We start from the raw sequence: 26,826 nt of genomic DNA, 5'->3' as shown, positions 1-26,826 counted from the left end.
ATTAATCAGCTAAAATATGTAGTTCATTTCACCAAGGGGTTGGCTTGGAAGTGTAAGAGTGAATGTGGAAGGAATGTAAATGTTTTGGTGAAAATAACAATGTTCAGCCATTCATTAATTTGTATTTCATTGCTCAAAAAGATGGTTCCTGGCTTGGCTGATATTCCATTTGGATTAAAAGACTATGTGGTAGAATGAGGGCCATATCTACAACTTTGCAGCTTAGTGCTTGGGTACCGGGACCTATTGACAAGGGAAAAGCCGATCAGCCGCTGGGGTCTACAATTCCCAATATCCCTCCCTGCATCACCTGTCTGGCCGCGCTGCAAAAGCATGCAGGGGTCCCGTGGACTTGGGGCAGCATCTACAACTTTGCAGCTAAGGTGAGAAGCGCACTTCATTTAGGCACCGGGACCTGTTGCTGGAGGACGAGCTGCCACTGATCGGCTGCTGGGGAATACAATTCCGAACATCCCTCCCTGCATCACCTGTCTGGCAGCACTACAAAAGCATGCGTGGTCTAGTAGGCTCGGCGGCTGCATCTACAACTTTGCAGCTAAGGCGAGAAGCACTACAGGAGTGCAGTTTATTTGTGCACTGGAGCCTGTAGACTGGGGAGGAGCTGCCGCTGACCGGCCTCTGGGGACTATAATTCCCAACATCCCTCCTGCATCCCCTGTCTAGCAGCACTACAAAAGTGCGCGGTGGTCCTGTGGCGCGGATTGAGACCCGACCAAGTTCAAACCCATCCACACCTGTCAGAGCCTGAAGGAGGCTGGGCTAGGCCACCTCCCTTGGTTCCAGGTATTTGACTTTTTGCTTATTATTTTGGTCTAATTTCAAACGTTGCTACCTACGATGGGGAAGCACAAGCCTCAAAATAGCCCCTCAGGCACGGCTGCTTAATCAAAAAAATCTAGTGTTTTTAGTGAAATTGACACATTGATGCAGGAAGTGGAAACTATAATGAAAGGCAAGGACATAGGTGGGTGAAAGAAAAAAAAAATGGGAAGATCCTGAACTTGTTTAAAACAAAACCTGGGCTGAAAAAAAACCTTAGAGTAATAGAACGCCTGATACCCTTGAACAAATGGAGCTAGTGTTGGGCAAGGACCCCAGCACCTTGCCGAACAATAACTCCTCTCCTTTCCACATAGAAGTTGTATGTTCTTATCGCTTTGCAGCTCTACAAGACTTACAGCCATCAGCGGCCCTGTCTCAGATGGATTCCGTTCTCTCTCCACCTGACGATATTGCCTAACTAAAAGAAGCTGTGGGATCCTTTGCCAGAAGATATCACCTCACTAAAAGAAGCTGTGGGCTTAATCTTGGCTCTAAGAAATGAGCTTGCCTCCTTAAAGGGAATTTAACTAGATGTCGTAAAGTCCCTTAGTAAGTTTGCGGGTGCCTTAATGTCACCAAAATGAGTCCTAGAGCATACTGCCATTTCGACCTTAAAGCCTAATTTGGATTGTGCAAGAGAGCCAATCAATCAATCAATCAAAGCATTTATATAGCGCACTACTCACCCAGAGGGTCTCAAGGCGCTAGGGGAGGGGGGGGTCCGCTACTGCTCGAACAGCCAGGTCTTGAGTTGCTTCCTGAAGGCGAGGTGGTCCTGGGTCAGGCGGAGGTGGGTCGGGAGGGAGTTCCACGTCCTGGCGGCGAGGAAGGAGAAGGACCGTCCCCCTGTGGTGGCTCTTCGGATGCGGGGGACGGTGGCGAGGGCGTGGCCGGTCGATCGAAGCTGGCGTTTGGGAGCGTAGAAGTTGAGGCGGCTGTTGAGGTATCCTGGGCCTTGGTTGTGTAGGGCTTTGTGTGCGTGGGTGAGGAGACGGAAGGTGATTCTCTTGGTGACCGGGAGCCAGTGCAGGTCTCTCAGGTGTCCGGAGATGTGGCTGCGACAGGGGATGTCCAGGATGAGTCGTGCTGAGGCGTTCTGGATCCGCTGAAGTCTTTTCTGGAGTTTGGCGGTGGTTCCGGCGTAGAGGGAGTTGCCGTAGTCCCGACGGCTGGTGACGAGGGCCTGGGTGACCGTCTTCCTGGTCTCGGTGGGGATCCACCGGAAGATCTTTCGTAGCATGCGCAGGATGTTGAAGCACGACGAGGAGACGGCGTTGACTTGTCTGGTCATGGAGAGGGTGGAGTCCAGGATGAAGCCCAGGTTGCGTGCGTGGTCTGTTGGTTTGGGTGCGCTGCCTAGGGTGGGGGGCCACCAGGAGTCGTCCCAGGCGGAGGGTGAGGATCCCAGGATGAGGACTTCCGTCTTGTCCGAGTTCAGTTTCAGGCGGCTGTTCTTCATCCATTCGGCTACCTCTTTCATCCCTTCGTGGAGGTTGGCTCTGGCGATGGCGGGGTCGTTGGTGAGGGAGAGAATCAGCTGGGTGTCGTCGGCGTAGGAGATGATGTTGAGGTTGTGCTGGCGTGCGATGTCTGCGAGGGGGCTCATGTACACGTTGAAGAGGGTTGGACTGAGCGAGTAGCCTTGAGGAACGCCGCAGATGACTTCGGAGGCTTCAGATCTGAACGGGGGAAGCGGACTCTCTGTGTCCTTCCGGCGAGGAAGGAGATGATCCACTCCAGTGCATTTTCCTGGATTCCGACGTTGCTGAGACGCTGCACTAGTGTACGGTGGCAGACAGTGTCGAAGGCCGCGGAGAGGTCTAGGAGGATGAGGGCCGCTGTTTCTCCGTTGTCAAGCATTGCTCGGATGTCATCGGTGGCTGCGATCAGGGCGGTCTCGGTGCTGTGGTTGGCCCGGAAGCCAGACTGCGAGAGGTCGAGGGATCCGTTCGTCTCGAGGAAGGCGGCCAGCTGCTTGTTGACGGTCTTCTCGATGACTTTTGCAGGAAACGGGAGCAGCGAGATGGGGCGGTAGTTCTTGAGGTCGGTGGGGTCGGCTGATGGCTTCTTTAGTAGAGCGCTGAGTTCGGCGTGCTTCCAGCTCTCCGGGAAGGTAGCGGTGTCGAAGGAGGTGTTGATGATGTCCCGCAGGTGGGGTGCGATGACAGCGTCGGCCTTGTTGAAGACGTGGTGAGGGCAGGGGTCGGTAGGAGATCCGGAGTGGATGGAGTTCATCGTGCGGACGGTGTCTTCGGTGCTGATCGGGGTCCAGGCGCGGAGGGTGGTGGTGGGGGGCAGAGGTTCGGTCGTGGCGTGCGTCGGTTGAGTGCTGAAGCTGTTGTGTATGTCCGCGATCTTGTTGTGGAAGTAGGAGGCGAGGGAGTTGCAGAGGTCTTGTGAAGGGGTGATGTCGTTGTTACCGGCATTGGGGTTGGAGAGCTCTTTGACGATGTTGAAGAGTTCCTTGCTGTTGTGTGCGTTGTTGTCCAGTCGTTCCTTGAATGCGGTTTTCTTGGTGGCGTGGATGAGTTGGTGGTGTTTTCTGGTGGCGAGCTTGAGGGCAGTCATGTTGTCCGGTGTTGGGTCTCTGCGCCAGGTTCTCTCGAGGGCTCGGCAGTTCTTCTTGGAGCTCTTGAGTTCGTCGGTGAACCATGGGGCTTTCTTGCTACCGGGTCTGCTAGTCGGGGTCTTCAGAGGGGCGAGGTCGTCTGCGCAGTCGCTGATCCACTTTGTGAGGTTGGTGGCCGCTTGGCTGGGGTTCGTTGCGCTGGTGGGTTGGTTCTTGCTCAGGGCGGTCGCGAGCTGGTCGGCTGTGATCTTGTTCCAGCTTCTGCGTGCAACCTGTTGCTGGTGGTGGTGGATCGTGGTCCTTCTGAAGCTGAAGTGGACGCAGCTGTGGTCCGTCCAGTGGAGTCCGGTGGCGTGGCTGAAGGCGATGTCCTTGCTGGATGAGAAGACTGGGTCGAGTGTGTGTCCGGCGTAGTGGGTGGGGGTATTGACCAGCTGCTTGAGTCCGAGGTTGGCGAGGTTGTCCAGCAGGGTGGTGGTGTTGCGGTCGTTTTTGTTCTCCAGGTGGAAGTTGAGGTCCCCGAGGAGGATGTAGTCAGCGGAGGGGAGGGCGTGCGGGCTGATGAAGTCGGCTATGTCTTCGCTGAATTGTGTGCGTGGTCCCGGGGGTCTGTAGATGAGGGTGGTCTTGGGGTTGTTGTGGACCTGGAAGTGCAGGTGCTCGGCGGGTGCGAGGGTGTCGTCGGTGTTGGTCGTGATGCGTATGGTGTTCCTGTGGATGATGGCGATGCCTCCTCCGATGTGGGTGATGCGGTCCCTTCGGATGATCTTGTAGCCGTCTGGGATGGCGATGGCAATGTCGGGCGTTGAGGAGGCGTTCATCCAGGTTTCAGTGAGGAAGGCGACGTCTGGGGCTGTGGTGTCGAGCAGGTTCCAGAGCTCGACGGCGTGTCTGTGGACGGAGCGGGTGTTGAGCAGGATGCATTTCAGGTGGCTGCTGCTGTTGCTCGTCTTGGTCTTGGTTGGTGCTGGAGTAGTGCAGGTCCGGATGCAGGTGAACTTGCAGGAGTTGCAGCAGAAGGGTCCGTGGGTGCGTCTCGGGGTGGCTCGGTAGCATCCTGGGCTTCGGCCGGCGTTGAGGGTGGCGGCGTCGTACGTCCGGCGGGTGGGCTGGGGTCTGCGGGGGCCAGGGGTCCTGGCGCTGGGCGTGGTCCAGGCGCGGACGGGCGTAGACGGGGTTACCTTTGGCGCACCTTCGGCGCTCAATCGGTGCTCCCGCTGCGCGCGTCCGCTGCGCGGTCGCTCTGGGGACGTCATAAGAAGGGAGCCGGTCGGGAGGGTCTGCGGGGAGGCGGGAGCGCGAGCCAATCGGCTGGCGGGGGGCGGGGCCACGGGCTGGGGCGGCGGGAAAGCTGGAGCGGGCTTGGCGGCCCTCGGGTGGCTGGGGCTGCGGGAGGCTGGTGTGGGCTCGGCGGCCCTCGGGTGGCTGGGGCTGCGGGAGCAGGCACAGGCACAGGAGCGTGGGGGTGACCAGGCCGGAAGGCGCAGTGGTCACTCCCTGGTTCTGGTCAGGCTCCCCTTAAGAAGGGAGCCAGTCGGGAGGGTCTGCGGGGAGGCGGGAGCGCGAGCCAATCGGCTGGCGGGGGGCGGGGCCACGGGCTGGGGCGGCGGGAAAGCTGGAGCGGGCTTGGCGGCCCTCGGGTGGCTGGGGCTGCGGGAGGCTGGTGTGAGCTCGGCGGCCCTCGGGTGGCTGGGGCTGCGGGAGCAGGCACAGGAGCGTGGGGGTGACCAGGCCGGAAGGCGCAGTGGTCGCCAAAGCTGACTATGTGCCAAAACCAGCGTATGCATGATAAAACGAGGACTTCGGCTGATAGTAGGTAGGGGTCTAACAAAATCCCATCGGCTATCGGCCAGCTCTTGCCAAGGGGTACAAAACCATGGACCCTCAGTCTTACCTAGCCCAACATTCTCTTTATAACGCCAGACTTTTCACATCAAGTAGGCTATACGGTTTAAATGACCAAAGTCTCGAAATTGCCCCCTGACTCACATAAGGGGAGTGACTCGTTGAAGAACAATGTCCTCCATTGGATCAGGCATGTGAGAAACTACCAGTCGATCGTATACTCTGACAGCCTCTCTGTTAAACGTTTTACAGTGTTGGCAGGCCTCTAGCATTCGATTGAAATAATCTTAATTTCCCCTGACTTGGTAAATGGTCTGTTTTTTTTCTGTACACGCACCTTACCCCCAAACTGCTCAAGAATAGGTTTTAAGATTAATCAGCCCCCTTCCGAAATATCCATGCCTTACCGGGAAAATGTATAATCTGGGAACACAGCGCACCCAATCTGTGAAAATCGAAGGCCACACAGCACAAACGTCCAGGAAAGTGGATTGTCTGAGCTAGATTGACTGCCATATTCACTGCCCCTTTCTTCTATATCCATCTGCGCCCTGGAAGAAGTCGGACGAGCTATGCCTTTGGCGCTAAATCGGGGACTGTTGACAAATTTTCAAGCCAGAACAAGAATTATTAACTACTCTGCCTTATTAACAGATCCCCATCAGTCAACCTTGTCTAAATTTGGGCCCTATATTCATGGGGTATTTCTGGGTGACCCCCTCTACTCATTTCTTGAAACTTTGTGGGGATACTATGGAAGATGAGGACCGTCAACCGCAGGTGTGCCCGGGGGGTGTTTTAGGGGGTATTTGGACATTCATTACATAGTCAAAAATATCCCTTGGATGTGACATAAACCTCAGTATTGACTTTCCTGACCTACTAGCCCTTAGCATAACACCAAAGATAGGGCCTTCCTATTGAGTGATAAACATTTACAATACAGCTGCCTCCTTTGCCCAATCCTCCCATACTTAAAAAAAAAAATTGAATGCAGGTATGGCGGACTTGGCTCTCACTCACTGTGTGATTCTTACTGGTGATTTAAAAACATGTTTTGAGCCATTCATCCCCTACTTTTTTTTTTTTTTTTTACAAAGTTTTATCTAGCGCACACTTGGGTATCGGAGCGCTTTACATAGCAGTTAGCACCAGTTGCATTACATGAGGACGCATTCATTTTTGTTAGGCACGGGGAGATTAAGTGATTTGCCTAGAATCACAGGATGTTCAGCGTCATTGCCGATGCTCGAACCCAGTTCCCCAGGTTCGAGGTCGACCGCCCTAGCCATTAAGCCAACTCCTCTCCCCAAACTCATTAAGGAAACTCATTAAGGAAGAGGATTATTCCTAAGAAAACACCCCTCTTAGCACCACACACAAACCGCCCAAAATGAGTGCAGCGGCTCTGCAGATTATAGATATAATGGTTTTGTATGGTTTAAGACCTGGAATTTGGCAATTCCCTTCAGATAGTTGTGCGAAGCCTACCTTTTTTGGGGGGAACTATAATAGCCATATTGATTTAGCTTTACTGGACTTAAGAATTTGGCACGAAGTATCAGACATGGCAGTCATTGACTGCCAATACAGTGTCCATTTCCCCCTCTTTTTTTCTCAGGGACAAGATGTTGAATAAGGGAAGAGAGTTTTTAGATGCTCGTGACTCCTTAAACCTGGTGGGGGTTAGTAGCAACAAGAGCAACATAAAAGGGGAGGTCCTTTCTAAATCTGATGAATAGTTATCCAAACTTTATCAAGTTATGCTTGAAGAACTGAATGTATTCATGTATCATGAACTATCTCCAGGGCAGATAGTGATAGTCCATAGCAATCTCTTTGTTAAATTGACCAACCTGTTTGTAAAAAATTGTAAGGGAAAAATGGGTCATCGGACTGTGAGAGCTAACTAGTAATTTAATAAAACATATAAAAGAGCTTAAGGAGCTCTTATTAAAGCCTTAAAATGCAAGGACCTCAATTACCATAACGCAACAGGAGTATGCCAGTACTGTCAAGGCAAGTAAAGCCCAGTGGGAAGTGGGACTTTGGACAATTTGTTAGCGGCAGCTGGAGGCAAAGATAGTAAGCTTTTTTGCCCACCCAAAATAGGTTTAGCGATTAAGCATGGCCAGATTGCCACATTCCCCTTGAGGAATAGTTTATGCACTTCCGGGGCCTTTATCATGAGAAACATCTGACTATGGCAGTTCAGTTGCCAGTACCCATCTATGAGCACCAGGGTAGAGGGCAAAGGTAATTTATACTCTGAGACCATCACAGCTATTTAGGCTCAGAAACCTGGTAAAGCCCCCTGCATAGATAAAATCCCTGTAGATCTTTACTGCAGTGAACCACAGATCTGGGGCTCCTATATAAATTCATTGGCAAATGCCTTGATTGCAGGAGCCTAGATTCCAAGCTCTTGAAAAGGAGCTGTAATAATCCCGATCTATAAGAAGGGAGATAGATCTGGCCCGGGTAATTACAGACCCATAAGTCTGACCGATAATATTCAGAAAGTGATTAGCACACATATACTAACTAGACTATGGGACTGGATTGCTCGATTCAAGTTGCTATCCCATTATCAGGCTTAGACAAAACATCAGCACTGTGGTTCAAATTATACGGTTTTTAACCATTAAATGGAGGGCTGTTGACCTTGAGAAGCGGAGGTTATTTGTTGCTTTTGAGGATCTTTGATCCGTATTTGATCTCGTCCCAAGGGTTAAATTATGGGTGGTCTTATCAAAGCTTGGGTGCCAAGGAGGCCTGCTAACCCTTATAAAGGAGTTGTACACAGATAACTATGCGAGAGTGAGGTGGTACCCCTTTAGGGCATTGACAAACAAAATCCCGATAAAGAGAGGAGTGGGCCAAGGGTGTTTCCTGGCATCCACGCTCTTCCTCCTGTACATCAATGTATGCTTCCTGTTTCTTTTTAATTGTGAAAATGACTCCTCTAAGATCATGGACTCAATCACTTTGTTTACCTTTTGCAGATAACACCTTGCTGTTATCAAAACCCCTAAAAGGCATATCCATCCTTCTAGGGAAGTTCTCTTTGTTTGTAAAGATTATGGCTTGGCACTCAATCACAGTAAAACAAAATACATGCTGTTTGGCGACTGCAGGAAGGAGAAAAGGAGCAATATATCCTTAGGAGACGAGGTGCTAGAGAGAGTCCACAAGTTTGACTATTTGGGAGTCAGACTAGAGGAGTCGCACAGATTGGCAGCCCAGTTGTAGAAGAGTACTATGATCTTAAAACAAGGGGTCTATTGTAAGGTTTGTCAATAGGGCACGACTCCCCCCCCCCCCCCCCCCCCCCTCCCCCCTCCCCCACCCCCCAATAGAGATGTATAAGATCCAAGCCTGTGGGGTTGCCTTTTATGCTGCGGATATTTGGAGGCATTGTTATCTGGATACGTTGGAGAAAGCAGAGAACACATTCCTTATTAAAAATCCCTCTAAGTGCTCCAACACTCCCTATTCGCATGGACCTAAACCCGAGATCTATTTCTGATATAGCGGCATTGAGGCCTATTTAATATTGGTTAGGATTGTGGTCAATTAAGGACCTAGAGCCTATAGGGAATGTACCCGAGGCCTGTTGGATGGCTTCCATGCTGACAAGATCCCCTGGTTTAGCCATATAAGAAGCTGGCTATTCAAGCTAGCCTTTATTCAAGCTAGGCCTGGAGGACTTCTGGTTACATCCCTCAGAGCTCCCATGTGAAGCATATGAAAAGATAAAATTGCCCTACTGGAACTTTGTCTTGGAAGGGAAATTTTCAAGGGTTGTCTCGGGCAGTTTAGCAGACTCATTATTTCAATGTTTATTTGAATTTGACTTTTATCTAGATATGGTATCCTCCCCTTCTGCACGTGTACTATATGTACAATTCAGATTTACGATTTTACCGTTAGCTTTTACTTGCTCATGGAACACTAAGAAATACCTGCCCGATGGGTTGTGAGGCAGTGGAGACCATCGAGCATGTTTTATTCTTCTGCAAGGCCTGCATAAGGCAACAATCACATTGGAGTAAACCTTTGTATAAACTCATGGGCTTTAGGGATCACCATAGCCCTGAGGGTATGTAAAACGAACACCAGTGGCCTAGGTTGTGTTTTCAATTGTAAATTTTTTAATCAGCAATATGGTATATCTGGGCAAAAGCCCTTGCCTAGAGACGAAGATCGCTGCTTTTAAAGGAGCTAATAGGTCTCACTACACGGATGATTACATTTTGATTCTGTTTTTCTAGCCTATTAAAAGCAAAAAATCTTTTTAATGTTACCTTGGTAATTAAATGTATGCGTTAGGCTTTTTTATGAATGTATGTTTGATGCCTTTCATGGACTTGTATGAGCCAAAATAGAGCAAATAGGACGATGACGATAAAATTATAACAGTTCTTATGCCTAGGCTCTAGGGACGATACTTAAGAGCCTAAAATGCTGTAGGTTCGCATTCTAAATTAAGTTATGCAGTTCTGGAGTTGCAAGTGTCAGCCATTTTGAATTCGCAGTTGCATCTTTGATGTGGATATTTGAATCCAAGGCACTAAAATAAAGAATTCTAAAACCATAAAACCTAACTTCCCGTCTATTGTGAAACTGGAATTTTCCAGTCCACATTGCAACTATTGTGTATTCTCACCATCCTATTGTACAGAAGGGCATCGCCTGCATGAATAGGATATTCACATTTTTGGACCTGATGAGCTTGCTTTGTGGTCAGGCATGGCCCTGCTGGTATTTCTCTTTTGAGGCTTAACAGTAGCTTCCTGAGTGTACCTTCCCAGCTTAATATACTCAACTGCCTGGACTGACCCAGGCACACCCCACTTATTTGCTCCACCCCTCCATCGCTTATGGTTTACCCACCGTTTTCCTTTTGACCATGTTGAACAGCATCCCTGAGCCTGTTCATTCTCTATTCTACCTCGTAGCCTCTTACAAAGCACATAGCATTAACTAGACACCCTTACTCAACCTCACTTAGATGATGCCCTGGTTCATCTCTACCTGCAGCAGTTCACCTATATAGGTATTAAATGACAGCTAAATCTGTTAGTACTTTATTCTGCAGCTGTTGCTCAGACCCACAGGGTGGGCAACCTACTAATGGATTTACACATTTAAAAACAAATTAAGGTTCTGTATATTAAACCGCTGCCTCATACACCATTACACACAATATATATATATATATATATATATGTATATATATATATATATCACGATTGTTCCTCCGTAGCTTTTCCAAGCTGACAGCTCTCCTGAAGAGAAAGGCACGGACCCAACTTGTAGTGCAAAAAATCTTTATTCCTCTGTCGCCATTACGCGTTTCGGCTCGCCTGAGCCTTGATCACATGACAGTGGTCTAAGAGAGATAACACCTTTTTAAAGTGACAGTGCCCATATGATCGTGACCACGTGATCAGCTTGCTGCGATAATCTCGTCATAGACATAAACAACAAGAACAGCATATATTAGTGACGAAACAGGTAAAATTACTTAAAATGTCAACCTGAATAAATATATTATAACAATCTCATAAAATTATTGAGAAATTCTATCACATGTTTTTATACTTTGTATGCTGTCTTAAAACATGATTGATGTTTTATCGTCTGTTTTGTGCGTCACGATCAAGATAAAATCAATAACAATAAAAAACAACAATTGTTCATTGAAAAAAAGTGCTTGAGTGTAAAGTGCAAAATGTGTGCAAAACAGCCTAGGGGTATGTGCTGTGCGATAATGTGATAATTCAGTGAAGTTGAATTATTTGTTACATTGGTTGGGGGATACTTGATGTTTGTTAGATCGTCGTTTCAATACCCATACGCTGTAATGTAGGCAGATTGACAAGTGGAAAGGTAGAAAGATTGATTGTAATATCACCTTGAAATCGTGTATTATAGCCAAACTATTTTAGATGTTTGAGTATTTTCTTTAGAAGATATCCATGCCTTAATGCACCGATACTTAAATGAGGTCAATCGCCCTCTACTTAGGAAGTTCGATACTCCATGACACTAGTGTAGTCCTAGATCAAAGGGAATGTAATATGTGCATCAATGCTGTTACATAGTCTGTACAAATTCAACTAAGGTTCGTCTACGACTAAACATGTTAGACTGAATGTCATTTGTAAAATGTATATAAGTCAGTGTCGTAGCATAGTGCAAATTGCTAATAAATAGATAAAAGGTGTTAAAATACCTTAAAAATACTATCTATCTGTTGACCTATCCCTGTAATGAGACATGTGGATAGGTGCCAACTTAAGAACAAATTTACAATAAATATATTAAAAGACTAAGAATTCAAAATCTTATAAATACCTTAAAACAGTTGTACAAAATACATAACTACATAAAAAATTATTGTTGTCTTCCATTTGCGAACTTGTAGGACTAAAAAGTTAAAAAATGTTAAAAAATGTTTGCTATATACAAGTGTCAGTGATGGGTGCTAAGACTGAATCTTCTAAATCTAAATGGAGAATGTCATTGAAGGCTATATCTAATCTGATCATATGGTGACCGTTTATTTCCTCTCTTCGAGTTAAGTCAAGCATGTGTATAAATCTTCAGTAGCGTTGAGACCGGCAGGGTGTTTGGTATCTAGCTGTAAAATGTACTGAGTTTCGAGTTTTCTAAGTTTATTCTCTCGGTTGCCTCCCCTCCTGCTCGGTGATACAGTGTCAATTACAAAGTATTTTACTTTGCGATTATCGGATTGATGACATTCTTTAAAATGTCGTGCGACAGGGTAGGTATTGTCCTGATTTGTGAAACCCTGAGGTGTTGAAGGATACGTTTGTACACGGGTAGCTTTGTGCTGCCAATGTAGCGCAGCTTGCAGGGACATGTAAGTACATATATTGCGAATTCAGTTTTACACGTGAGTAGCTTGGAAATAACGTGATTGTGATCGCTGAAAGGGGTTTGATATGTGTTGGTGTTCACTCCCTGGATGCAAGCTTTACATGTTTTGCATCGAAAAAATCCTTTCATGGTTTGTATCCAACTATTGCTATCAATCACCTCAGGGCTTGTTCTGACAAGCACATCCCTCATTGAGGGAGCCCTGCTGTAAGTGATGGACACCCTCTGCGGTAGCAGGGGTCCTATCACTGGGTCACTTCGTACCAAAGGCCAATTCTGCTGAAGAATTTTATTTAACGCTTTATGCTGTTGATTATATTGCACAATCCGGCGAAACACATCGTCTTCCTTAGTACTAATACTTATAGTGTTAGTGGAGTTTGCATTAGTCAAAATGTTTACAGATTTCTTATCACTTATGACTTCATCTCTACTCAACGCCATAGATTTTTTAATGGCGTTGTCAATGACATGTGATTGGTAGCCACGTTGTTTGAAGCGAAGTTTACTTGCTTCTTGTGCTGCCACTAAATCATCATTGTTGCTGCAAATGCGTCTGATCCTTAGCATTTCCCCGTAGGGGATGCTGTTAATAAGATGTTTAGGATGCGCACTTGACGCATGAAGTGTAGAGTTGCCTGCCGTCTTCTTTCTGAAAAGATGGGTTTCAATTTTGCCATTCTTTATATACACCTGGGTGTCTAAGAATTCAATTTGTGTGGCACTGACTGTGGCAGTAAAATGTAAATTCATGTTATTGACATTGATCTTTTCAATAAAGTCAAAAGCTTGCTGGCTAGTACCTTCCCAAATAACAAAAAGATCATCAATATATCTTAACCATACTTTAACATTAGTATTGACATATTCATGGTGTTCTTGCTTGAGGACCAGCTCCTCCCATCTGCCCATATGCAGGCATGCGTAGCTCGGTGAGAAGCTGGCCCCCATAGCAACGCCTCTAGTTTGCTGGTAAAGTTGACTGTTGAACATAAAAATGTTATTCCGTAAACAAAATTCTGTCATTTCAACCAGCATGCGATTATGTTCTAGATGCTGCGCAGATCTTTGTGAAAGGTAATGTTGGATCGCTGCTAAGCCAGACACATGTTCAATGCTAGTGTATAAAGATGTTACGTCTAATGCAATAAGCAAATAATTTTCCTGCCACACAAAGTTCAAAATTTTTCTGAGGAAGTCACTGGTATCTTTTACATAAGATGGTAATTTCTGTACAAACTCCTGCAGATAATAGTCAATGCATTTGGTTGTATGTTCCGTCAGACTGTTTCTGGCACTGATGATTGGCCTACCAGGAGGATCGTTGTAGTCTTTGTGAATCTTCGGTATGAAGTATATAGTTGGTGTAGTAGGACTGTCATTTTTTAGGAATTTGAATTCATCGTTGCTGATCAGATTGGCATTTTTCCATTTGTTGAGCTTAAGGTGGAAATCTTTATAGGTGATTTTCATGTCACTGATAGTTGTTCGCGTGTAACATGTGCGATCGTTGAGTTGCTTATATGCTTCCTTGTTGTATGCACTCATTGGCCAAATGACAATATTTCCGCCTTTGTCACTGTTGCGAATAACAATCTCCTTGTTGTTTTTTTGTAGTTTAGATGTTAACTGCTTGTATTGCCGATCAACTTTATTGTAATGCTTCGTTTTAGATTGTATTTTCCTATTTAACTCCTTCATTTGGGTGGTCACCGCTTCGTGGAAGATATCGATGGAGTCTCTGATCATGATTGGGTTGAAGGAGGATTTGGGTTTGAATGGACTTGCTTTAAGAGTTAGATCAGTTGGGTTGCTCTCATTGCTGAGATCCTGTATGATTTGTAAAAGCGATGTATCCGATTGGGTTAATGTATTTGTTCCCCGTTGGGTATCTGGAGTAGAGATTTCACCCATGGTTGTTTGGTTGGGTGTATTTATGAGAAAATGCTTTTTTAGTTTCAATTTACGTACTCCTTTATATACATCAATTCTTGTTGTAGCATAATCAAAGTTATTGCGCGGAGCAAATGATAGACCCAGTCTTAGAATGTTTTTCTCCTGTGTTGTGAGTTCGATGTTAGATAAGTTCACTATGGTATTTTCTACCTGCTCATCCATTATTGTTTGTTGCACCAATATCCCCGTCCCCTCCTTTTGCCTTGCCTTTGCTCGTTTGATATTTGCTTTGCGCCTCTGTCTCCGTTTGAAATTGATGTAACTAGATTTGCCTGAGGTCTTGGGCGCAGAGTTTGCTGTAGGTTCGCATTCTAAATTAAGTTATGCAGTTCTGGAGTTGCAAGTGTCAGCCATTTTGAATTCGCAGTTGCATCTTTGATGTGGATATTTGAATCCAAGGCACTAAAATAAAGAATTCTAAAACCATAAAACCTAACTTCCCGTCTATTGTGAAACTGGAATTTTCCAGTCCACATTGCAACTATTGTGTATTCTCACCATCCTATTGTACAGAAGGGCATCGCCTGCATGAATAGGATATTTACATTTTTGGACCTGATGAGCTTGCTTTGTGGTCAGGCATGGCCCTGCTGGTATTTCTCTTTTGAGGCTTAACAGTAGCTTCCTGAGTGTACCTTCCCAGCTTAATATACTCAACTGCCTGGACTGACCCAGGCACACCCCACTTATTTGCTCCACCCCTCCATCGCTTATGGTTTACCCACCGTTTTCCTTTTGACCATGTTGAACAGCATCCCTGAGCCTGTTCATTCTCTATTCTACCTCGTAGCCTCTTACAAAGCACATAGCTTTAACTAGACACCCTTACTCAACCTCACTTAGATGATGCCCTGGTTCATCTCTACCTGCAGCAGTTCACCTATATAGGTATTAAATGACAGCTAAATCTGTTAGTACTTTATTCTGCAGCTGTTGCTCAGACCCACAGGGTGGGCAACCTACTAATGGATTTACACATTTAAAAACAAATTAAGGTTCTTTATATTAAACCGCTGCAGGTGCAAAAAGTCACCCTCGCCCTACAAAAGAAAAAAGGAAAAAAGAGAGAGTGAAAAGAATCCTAGTTCGAAGACCCACTCAGGTAAATGGAAGACCACTCTATGTCCTCTGTTGCCCTCACACACCCAAAGGGTGTCATGCTTCATCATCGGGCGGTTGCTCCTCGTAGGGCCGGCGCTGCAATTCCCTACGGGCTCCCGAAGGGTCACTTTCACGGAGATCTTTTAAGAACCGCTGGATGGTGCATGTGGGTGTGTGGGGAGTGGGTTCTATGTAGAGGGTAAAAAGTAAAAAAGGTTCGTGCAAAATTGGTGAAAAGCATGGAGGGTCATCATGCAGCTGATTATGTAGATGTACCCTGAGCAGATTTAGACTGCTCAAAAAGTTGTAACCCTGAAGGCACTTTATGCCCAGGGATCATTGATCATAGGTCAACATGTTTCGCGCCTCTTTCGCCCAAAAGGGTCGGTGGCGCTTCGTCAGGACCAGATTCTTAAGACAGAGTGCACGTGAAAATTAGGTGAAACAGTTTAAAATACCCTCATTAACGGCCTGGGCAGTGGCCTGTACACCCTCAGTATGGTGACAGGTCGATGGTGAAAAAAAGGATTGCTCCAGTTCAATATCCTCATTAACGGCCTGGGCAGTGGCCTGTACACCCTCAGTATGGTGACAGGTCGATGGTGAAAAAAAGGATTGCTCCAGTTCAATATCTGACTGGCCAGAAGTACGCGCTCCAGCAGCTTAGCGCCAAAACCACCCGCATATTATCTGGAACTAGGCATGGGCAGACACACCAGTATATCGACCCTGTCCCTGCGTTTGCCAGTACTGGATATTGAACTGGAGCAATCCTTTTTTTCACCATCGACCTGTCACCATACTGAGGGTGTACAGGCCACTGCCCAGGCCGTTAATGAGGATATTGAACTGGAGCAATCCTTTTTTTCACCATCGACCTGTCACCATACTGAGGGTGTACAGGGCACTGCCCAGGCCGTTAATGAGGGTATTTTAAACTGTTTCACCTAATTTTCACGTGCACTCTGTCTTAAGAATCTGGTCCTGACGAAGCGCCACCGACCCTTTTGGGCGAAAGAGGCGCGAAACATGTTGACCTATGATCAATGATCCCTGGGCATAAAGTGCCTTCAGGGTTACAACTTTTTGAGCAGTCTAAATCTGCTCAGGGTACATCTACATAATCAGCTGCATGATGACCCTCCATGCTTTTCACCAATTTTGCTCGAACCTTTTTTACTTTTTACCCTCTACATAGAACCCACTCCCCACACACCCACATGCACCATCCGGCGGTTCTTAAAAGATCTCTGTGAAAGTGACCCTTCGGGGGCCCGTAGGGAATTGCAGCGCCGGCCCTACGAGGAGCAACCGCCCGATGATGAAGCATGACACCCTTTGGGTGTGTGAGGGCAACAGAGGACATAGAGTGGTCTTCCATTTACCTGAGTGGGTCTTCGAACTAGGATTCTTTTCACTCTCTCTTTTTTCCTTTTTTCTTTTGTAGGGCGAGGGTGACTTTTTGCACCTGCCCGTAGGAACTTTGTCCTCCTGGTGATATATATTCAATTAAGGGAGCATGGACACTGGACCTTTTTTAGCTCCCAGATCCCCCATCTTTTGTGTTTTATATATTATAATATATATATATATATATATATATATATATATATATATATATATATATATATATATATATATATATATATATATATATATATATATATATATATATATATATATATATATATATATATATATATATATATATATATATATATATATATATATATATATATATATATATATATATATATATATATATATATATATATATATATATATATATATATACCTTAGTCTGGTGGTAGTGGACAGAAAGAAGGAACAGTACAGTTGCAATCAACAATTTTTATTTTTTACCTTTATTTAAATTTTTATAAAACACATACAGCTCATGGTATCATGTCAGGAAAGCAAAAATAGAGCATAGTTCTACGTGTGTAAGCAATCAAACCAAAAACAAAACAACATCGAAAAACGAATATATTATTGAAAACGGACAGTAGGCTTAGTACATATTACACAACAAAAGGAATCTGGTCAGATCCCCCGGAGAATATGGCACAGCAGGGTTTTAAAACTGATATATTTCCGGAACCCACCATATATTTTGCAATCAACAATTAATTACCCTTATCAGTCCCCAGTCAAACTGGGTGTATGCACCATCTGTGTCAACTCTCTCCTCACCCCGACCCTGCACCCTTACGTTTTGTATTTCTCCCATGGGATCCAAATCTCGTCCCATTTTTTGGGCACCCCCTGCTCTGATAAACTACTTGTTCAGCTCGCTGGCACAAGTCTAAATCTTGTTTCCAATCTCTGATCTTTGGGGGATCAGCAATCCCCCATGTCCTAGCAATGTTCTTTTTTGCCACTCCCGATGCTAACATCTGCCAGGCCTTGGTGTTTTTAGGCCATGTTGTCCCCCCATTTACTCCCAACAGGTGCCACCTTGCTTCCGCCGGAACTTGCAGACCCCCTACTGTAGCCATTATTCGGGCCACTCCAATCCAGTAACTCTGATTTTGGGGCCTTTTCAGAGAATATGGAAAAAGGTGCCCACCTTCGCGCACTGTCCAGAGTCACCTCGGCCTAGTCTATGTTGGAGCGTCCAGGGGGCGTACGACCTATGTAGGATTCGGAGTTGAATCCGTCTTAACAGAGTTCGCATAACACTTCCTCTAGGGCTCTGTAGGACCTCAGCCCAGTCGTCGTCCTCCTGTAAAGCCACATCTGTCTCCCACGCCTCCCTCAGGGGGCCCAAAGGAACTGGCAGGTTGTTCATTTTCTTCCGGTATGTTAGAGATGCAATCTTTTTTCTAATGAGGACCAGGCAAGGAACAGTTCCTCCGGTATATGACACCGTAGGGCATGTCTCCGTCAGCCATCTGCTATTCTGTCTGCAGATCTTCAAATTTTATCATTGCCTCCTTCCACCAAACCTCTCCTAGACGGTCTATCCTGATAAGGCCCCACCTACGAAAGCCCTGTAGGCGCCCCTCTTCGCCCAACAGATCACTGTCCCAGAGTGGGGTATGTTCCGTCAGTTTGGCCTCCCACCCACTAGTTTTGTGGCTGCTCTCCATGCCTGTATCACTGTCCGTGTGTGACAGTAAAAGTTTTCTCACGGTCTCTGTGATACAGTGCTACTGGATAACCTCTATTTCCCATGGTATGGCAGTCCACCCGATACACTGCTTCGGTGTGGGTTTTAAAGACACAAGCATTGACATTAATGAGCTGGGACGCAAGATAGTAACTCGCGGCGTCTAGAACCACCAGTTCCCCCTCATATACTCCCTGCTGTAACGTGGGCTTCCCGCCTCCCATAACATTGTACGTAACTCCCCCTCAATCGTCCAAAAGAACGTACTTGAGATTGGATATGGAGTATTCTGAAACGCATATAACAGGCTTGGAGGGGCCATCATTTTTAACAATTAGGGTGGTCAGGAGCCGTCTCCAGTGGCTCAACTCCCTTCCTAGGGCGAGAAAGCAAAAGATACACAATTGATGGACGGAATGCAGAACAAATCAAAACATTCACCCCCAGTCAAGAGATCTGGGTTAAATCCATCCTCCTTTTGCTCACCATGCCACCCCATTATAGACCTGGCCATATGCAAATCAGTCTTGACGCTGTGCCTCATGGGAACAGTACAGCCCGAACTGCCAAGCCAAGTCCTCCCTGGACGCGACCCTGTTGCTCAAACCCTGGTTTCCAGCACCAAAGTCGGCAGTCTAGCCAACGGACCACATTAGCCTTTTATCTGGGCCCCCAGGGGGCGGGGGGCGGGGAAGCAGAGAGCCCACCAGGTGCCAGGGATTATGCTGTTTTTTCTATATGTAATATAGCGTTAGCCCCTGATCGTTCCCCCTATGTGTGGGGGGGGGGGGGGGGGGGGTGCAGAAAGCCCGCTAGGCACAAGGGATTTTTTTTTAAATATACGTAGGGGAGGGAGAGCTGCCCAGAGTGGGCATGCCAATGCCCCCACCCCCCAAAAGAATTAGCCACAGTCTCTCCGCCTTCCCTGGGAAGCGTATGGGGGCAATAGCCCTTGATCTGCATCCCCCAGGGTGGGGCAGAGAGCCCACTAGGCGCCAGGGGGAATTTTTTATTTTTTATTTTTATCAAAAGACATACAGTTGATGGATGGAATGCAGATAAAATCAAAACATTCACCCCAGTCAAGAGATCTGGGTTAAATCCATCATTCTTTTGATCACCATGCCACCCCTGTTTAGACCTGGCCATATGCAAATCAGTCTTGACCCTGTGCCTCATGGTAACAGTCCAGCCCGAACTGCCAAGCAAAGTCCTCCCTGGACCGAAAACAAACATCCTAGGACCGGTTTCGGGGTTTCACCCCTCTTCAGCCAGGATAGATTGATTCCAGTGGCACAGTGAGCCCAGGACCCACGTCTGGGCATACCTGGCGCACTTAGGGCGAGAAAGCAAAAGACACACAAAAAGACACATTCGTAGCCTCTCCAGTTGGGAGTATAAATTTAGACCCAGTAAATTCTCCTCCTACTTGGTTATCCAAATCCCTAAGTGTTTGAATTCATCTTTCTGTGTCAAGGCATCACAGGCTGATGTAAGCGGCGGGATCTCTGCGGCCGAGACAAAAACTAACAACTTAACCCAGCTTATCCGGTAGCCCGGGAAGCTGCCAAATTTTGAGAAGATATGGATGAGTCTATGAAATGTCTGGCGAGGTTTATGTGCATAGAGCAGGATATCATCCACGTATAGGGAGATTTGTTCCTCCCAGCCGCCCCAATGTCAATGCCGTGAACAAGAGGTTCTCTATGTGCCCATGTTGCGAGTGGTTCGAGTGCCATTGGGAAGATTATAGGGGAGAGTGGGCACCCTTGGCGTGTGCCCCTGTGTAGTGCAAAAGGCCTGCATTCACACGGACTCTGGCCTTCGGATCAGAGTACAGTACAGGACACGGACCCAGGCACAGAACTTTGGACCAAAGCTGAGTCTGGACAATAGTGCGAACAGGTATGGCCATTTGATACTGTTGAATGCCATACAGGCATCCAATGAAAGTACTGCAGCGGCCTCAGCCGGTCCGACGCGGTTACATGCATGACTCCATACAGGCATCGGGGATTCAGCTTGGTGCTCCTATGTGGCATGAACCCGAATTGGTCTGGGTGGATAACCGTGGTGATAATGGGACGTAACCGATTAGCCACCACCTTAGCCGTGAAATTTAGTAGGGAGCTGGATCTATAAGAGCTGCATAACTCCAAGGGTCTACCTTTCTTTGGTATAACTACTATGGTGGCCATTCTTAAGTCCTCTGGCAGCCGCCCCTCCTCTTGTGCCATTTGGAACATATTTAACATTGGTTGGGCCTGTGTCCGCTACACATTTATCTAATTCGGCAGGCAGTCCGTTTGGGCCTGTTGCCTTTCCAGATTGTAAGTCTGTAATGGCCCCTGCAATCTTCTCCGTTGTCAGGTCGCCGCCAATAGCTTCCCTATCGTCCACACAAAGTTCAGATATAGAAATGTCCTTGAGCATGTCTAAGCAGCAGTCAACCATTGTACTAGAGGCACACTGATACAGTGCCCCGTAGTAAGCTGCAAAGGCCTCTGCTATGGCATTCTGGACTGACATGAGGCGCCGTCTGGCACCCGGAGCTATAGCACCCAACTCCGGTCCCTGTCCCTCCTCTCCAGCCATGCTATCAATATATTGGCCTTATCGCCCCCAGGTCGTATAGGCGTCTCTGCATATCAACCGCATGTAAGCGGGCTTCCTTTTCCCCCAGTCTCTAAGTTCCCTCTGTTTGAGGCGCAACTTGTGCCCCAGGACAGGATCCACTGTCTGCTCCTGCCCCAGCTGTGACTCCAGGGCGGTGATTTCTTGTCTCAGGTCGGTGCACCGGGAGTAGCGTTCCTTTCTCTTACCCCTGATCGCTGCCTGGGCGTATCCTCTTGCGATTTCACTGAGCCAGAATTGTCCTCGAAGTATTGTTTTGTTTGCTCCCTAAACTTCTCCTGGAACTCTCGATCCTTAAAATGCCAAGGATCTATGAGTGGCGGGAGAGTATAGACCCGAGGAGGTCCTCTGAGAGTTACCTCCCCGGTGGAGTGATCTAATATGCCCCTCGCTTTGTCGTGCTTCGCGAAATTGACCCTGGTGTATGCACTGTGTGGAAAAAATAGTCCAATCGAGACCCTCTGCCGTGCACGGCCGATACATGCATATATTGCCTAGCGATTGGATTATGTACCCTCCACATGTCCGTTAGCCCCAGTGCCTCTGCGAATGCTCGCAGAGGCTCCGGCCCGTGGCCCGGAGAGAAACAGTCGTCCTATCAAGGTCTAGAGCCATTGTAGCGTTCATGTCCGGGCCCAATATTAAGATGTCTGGGGCCCTATCAATCAGCAGTCTGCTTAGTTCTGGTAGAGTTACAGTATGTAGTTTCGGGGGTATGTATGTGGAGCACAGATTGAGAGCCTCATCCTTCCACATTCCAGTCAGCGCCACATATCTTCCCCGAGGGGCCTTGCCAAGTGCGACCCGGCAGGAAAGATACCACATTTTTTACTAAGATTGCCACCCCTCTAGAGCCTGATGTAAATCCTACGTGGGCCACAAGCGGGTAACCAAATGTGTTGAGCGCTAGGTAGTGATTATCATGCGGGTGTGTCTCTTGCAGAAAGACCAAATCAGAGGATTGTAAATATTTGAATACCATGGTACGTTTGATTTTGTCTCCAAGAGTGTTGACGTTCCACGTCAGGACCCTCAATACAGTTGTAGATTGTGTTGTCATAGCTTAACCGGGAGAAATTGCTGCCCATCCTCCCACTCCCCTGCCCGCCCCTCCTCCCCGCCTTTCCATTTTAGAATGTTGTGTAACCCGTGTAGTGGTGTATTTAAACCAGAAATAGCAAAAACATTAAACAGACAAATGCTTAAACAAATTCCTGTCAAGCCACCCCCCCACCACCCTCCTACCCTGCACCATAGGTCTACAATTACCCACATGCCCAATTTGCAGAGCACCTGTAGCCCAGATTTAACCACCACAATACACTGGGGATGGCTAGCGCCACCACCTCCGAGCAGGTGGCAACCCCCCACACCCCCAGAACTTCAGCATTTACATTGTCATTTTGCACATCAGAAAAAGGTCCCACCACTTACGTACCCTTTCAAAATTTTGAAGCCCTGAGTTCAATACCAAGCTCATTGTGTTCGAGTCCCAACCCTGGCCTGCTGTTCTGCGCACCCCCATTCCGACATTCTTCATGCTCAAGTGGAGTCTATAGCCCCCCAATCCAACGTATTCACTTAATCGAGCTCGAAGGACAATCCTCCGAAGTGGGTCTCCCATCAACACTGGGTGTTATCAGTGTATTACTTTGGATCTCACAAGCAATAGTCCTGACTACCCACTTAAATGTTTGTTTGGGACAAGATTATATGACATTATTTAGCAGTTGCAGACCTTGCGATTGGCTAAATTTGTGGGTTTGCGACAGCTAAAACTTTTTTCCCTATGTACCAAACCCATTTTAAGAGTCTTTAAATGTTTAGTGACTCCTAAAATGGGTCTGTGCCTGGAAACCGAATCGCAGTTCGGAAGGGACGTGCTGTGGGCACCCCTTCATAACTGCAGTACGGTATAGAATGAATCAATGATTTGCGTGTATAATTCTGTGGTTTTGACCACCAAGTTGGTGTGGTAATGCATTTACTAAGGGAGAAAAAGTCCCCTTTGGACACATCCTCCTTTGTGTATTTTTGCAAACATTTCAGTGGGAGTATTCAATTGTCCAGGGGACTACTGTCAGCTCTCAGTGAAACTTGGGGAAAAAAATGGAAACCATTTTTTGTTAAAAGCTTGTTTATGTTCTTCAAGTAGAAACTGCCCCTTTTAAAAAGTTTACTTTAATTTAATACTATCTGGAAATTCAGACTGAATTTCAAGACATCATGAGTATTAATGAAATGGGTCAGATTGCGACTCACTCTGCATCAAACTTTTGAAAACCAACCTATTACTAAATAGGTCAGTACGCAGAATTCCACATTGGTTGCAAATTGCGACCACTTTTTGTGACGAGTGCAATGATAAATCTGACCTTCATTATTTGCTACCTTCCCACCTTGCATCACATTGCTACAGTTCTATACTAGTGTGATCCTCCCAAAATCTTGTTCACAGCACTGTGTGAAACTACAAAAATTGAAAAAATATATATCCTTTAAACTACACCGGTACGTATGCTCTTCTTCCTTCCGCATCAGCTAGTCCCTAGCCTGTTGTGAATTTGTAATGTATCATTAAATAGATTTTGCAGGGGGAGAGGTCAGTTGGATCGAACAGCTAACACTCCTCCTACACATGACCACAACACTGCAGTCTCATCTCGCACCACCTTCAGCGCCCTCTCTGAAATACAATTCTACAACATTATCACTGCAGGCAGGTCATCAAATTGTCAAAGATATTGTTCACTCAACCTGTGCAGGAGCAGTCGTTAGAAGCATTCTGACATTTCCTTGGAATTGCGATCTTTCGCACCTGAACTAATAACTTCATACATTAGACCATTCCCAAGAAGAAGAATCTTGCACTATCCAATCCTGTAAAAATGCCAGTCTCCAACTGACTTGTTCCTAGTTAAATTATTTGAAAGAGCAGTTTTTAATGAACTACCCAATTTTACTAAAGATAATTTGATATTCGACCAGCAATCTTTCAGAGCAGGTAGAGGTTCAGATTCATCCTTCATATCCATGTGGGCGACCTAAAACTCCCACTGGACAATAATGGAATGGCTGACTTGAGGTGTCTGGACTTATCAGGAGCGTTGTCACAGACTCCAACATCTTGGAATATGAGAAAACGTCCTAAAATTGATTTCCCCAAAGAGAGAGAGCTTTGTTTTTATATCCCCTTTCATATCCGCCTCTCAGATCAAACATTGTGGCAGCTCTTTGGAGTCAAACATCTTTCCTCTCCTATTCAGCATCTACCTAACCATCTTACTGGACCTGATCAGGGCGGTCAGCCTTACATGGTGCACCTATGAAGATGATATACAATAAGAAAGGGTGACCAAGAAGACACCTACAAGTTCAGGCTTGACGATTGCCTCCATGTCTTAAATTCAATAGTGGTGATTACCTACCTTAACCTCAACACCTTAGTGATGGAGATCATGACAAACACCGGCATATGGTCCAATGATTCATATGCTGTCTACTGCGTCAAGTGAACTGAGAAACCTATCATTGCCCGTGGACTTGGATCTGTTTCTGAGATGCTATATGCCTGTGAGGTCAGAAGAAGTTTCTTCTACACAATGAAATGCTGTCGGGCATCTTTCCATTCATGGATAGCAAACAAAACCTACAAACTGTCTAGAGGTTCGTGATCTCCAGGCTCAAATATACCAATAGTTTATACCTTGGTGACTCCCTGCTTCATGAAACTCGGAATACAATGAATTCAAAATGCTGCAGCAAGAAGACTCCTCCCCTTTACCAGAAAGAGCACATGGTGACCTTCCTGCAAAAACTTCACTGGCTACATGTAGCTAGATAATCAGTCTTTAGAGATTATTTTGCATCGTCAACAGAGCCTCCCAGGAAAAGGACTAGTCTACCTACATATTAAATTTAAACAGTACAAACAAAATAGGACACTGTGCTAGGTAAAAGCAGTAAACCTCTTAAACTCACTGCCAGCCAAGGTTCAAAGCATCCAGTAGCATTTAATGTTCAGAAGGGAGGTGAAAACATGGTTAACAAGATCATCACATCAACTGCTGACCCTTGGATAGAATCCAGCGAGATCACTCTTCTAACAGTATAAGCACAGTTCATAGCTATGGAACTGTCCTGAATAGCACTAAATGCCAAGAGGACCGACACGTGCACTCGACCCAAATTGAGGTATCCCATCTAACATAACCCTGCAATTACCTTGACACACAAAAAAGAATATAAAAAGGTATACCGTCCCAACCCTATGAAACGCCTCAAGTCAAACTACTTAAAATGCCAACTACCACTATGCACCTGAAGACCCTCAACCTGCCTAGTGACATCAGGGACACTAACCATAGTCTCCATGCAACGCTGCGGGTGCGTTATAGAAAGCAGCGCCAGGCTTCAACTTCGGAGGAGATCCATCTCCAGGGCCCCCTGTAAAGGTACACCCAGAACACAAACTGCACTTATGGTTCCATTACTCATACCATTCAAGATTCTTCCCTCTGAGGTACTTTAGTCCAGGTACAATAGGTATCAATGGGAAGAAATTAACAGCTAATCAATCACTTGCGAGAGGCCTACCTTAAGCGAGGCAAGGTGTTGGTCAAAGAAGGGCACGTTATATCAAGGGCAGATATCAGATGTGCCCGACACTGCCTCCAGAGGGACTAACACATGCATTCTTCTGTGTAGACATGCATGATTGAGAGTCTTGGACTTGTGAAGTCCATCAACACCTTCTTACGGTCACCTTCAACAGTGAATGCCTTCTTGGGCCTCTGGTTGACTCTATGCTCAAAAAGATAAACATGTGTACTGACACAAGAGGGCCATAGGGGTATTCCAAACAATCTGCTCAGGGTTTTAGCATCAACAGGTTGGAGCTGAAGCAAAAACTGCAGCTGCACTGGACGGACTTTTCTACCAACCGCAGCAGTCCTTTAAAAGCGGGCAAGCTTCTAAAACGTATTCAAGAGGAAACTTCTGGGCCAACAGTGCTAGTAAGGCCAGACAAGCCCAAGGAAAGGGCTTTTCCACCCAACAATTACTTCCCTCGCATCCATCTAATCACACAGCATTTTTCAGGGGAAGATTCTTGTTATATCTCTGTATACCCAATAGGAAGAGAGAATCTCAGACAAACCTGTCCTCTCTATCATCTCCTTTGGCTACTAATTGGAATTTATTATCATGCCACCCAATATGCCACTTGGCTACACTAGCATCAGCCAAGAACACAAGTCTTGCTGCTGCAGGAAGCAGTAAAGACATTGCTCCAGAAGGGAGCAATAGAGCTAGTTCCACCACCTCATTGAGGTCTCTGAACCAGAGGGAAGGAAGCACAAACCCTGCATAAGGAGGTGACAGAGAAAGGGACTCTGGAGTAGTGGTCTGTCCAACAGAAACTTGCCATCAAACTTGACCTATGAGATAAGGAGCGCCAATCTTTCTGTTAAGCTTTGTTGAAGGAGCTTCGGCACAGCTAAAGTGTGCGACAGTCTTGTTGCATAATGCCCTGTTGTCACTGCCAAGGCACCAGTAGCTGTGTACCAGATTGGTAAGCCTGATTGAATGTAGGATAAGTACTTTGTTGTTGGCACTCGCTGTTTGTGCCTATGAACATGGATAGTGTGAGAGCCCCACTGATAGTCTCTGTTGGACATCTACGAGCAGTCCCCCAAAACTAGAGGTTTCCAAATCTGGGGTGCCCTGTCGCGAGTAGAGGATTCTGCACAGCCTAGAAGTACCCCTGGACCGCCCTGCAAAGATAATTTGAGACAATTTCCTCAAAGACCTCAGTGTCCTATCTGGTGACTACAGTTGCATACCAGGACTGAGCCTG

At 46.5% G+C, this 26,826-nt stretch overlaps 1 protein-coding gene across 4 annotated transcripts in view; it reads left to right on the top strand.

Moving 5' to 3' along the window:
• Nucleotides 1–26,826, top strand: part of KLHL18 (kelch like family member 18) — a 244,474-nt gene that overhangs the window by 199,738 nt on the left and 17,910 nt on the right. The gene's annotated exons all lie outside the window — the stretch shown is intronic.

Source organism: Triturus cristatus, chromosome 10 (assembly GCF_964204655.1).
Source record: "Triturus cristatus chromosome 10, aTriCri1.1, whole genome shotgun sequence".
NCBI lineage: Eukaryota > Metazoa > Chordata > Amphibia > Caudata > Salamandridae > Triturus > Triturus cristatus.
Note: the sequence above shows the minus strand (reverse complement) of the source record. Positions and strands in the feature narration are given on the sequence as shown.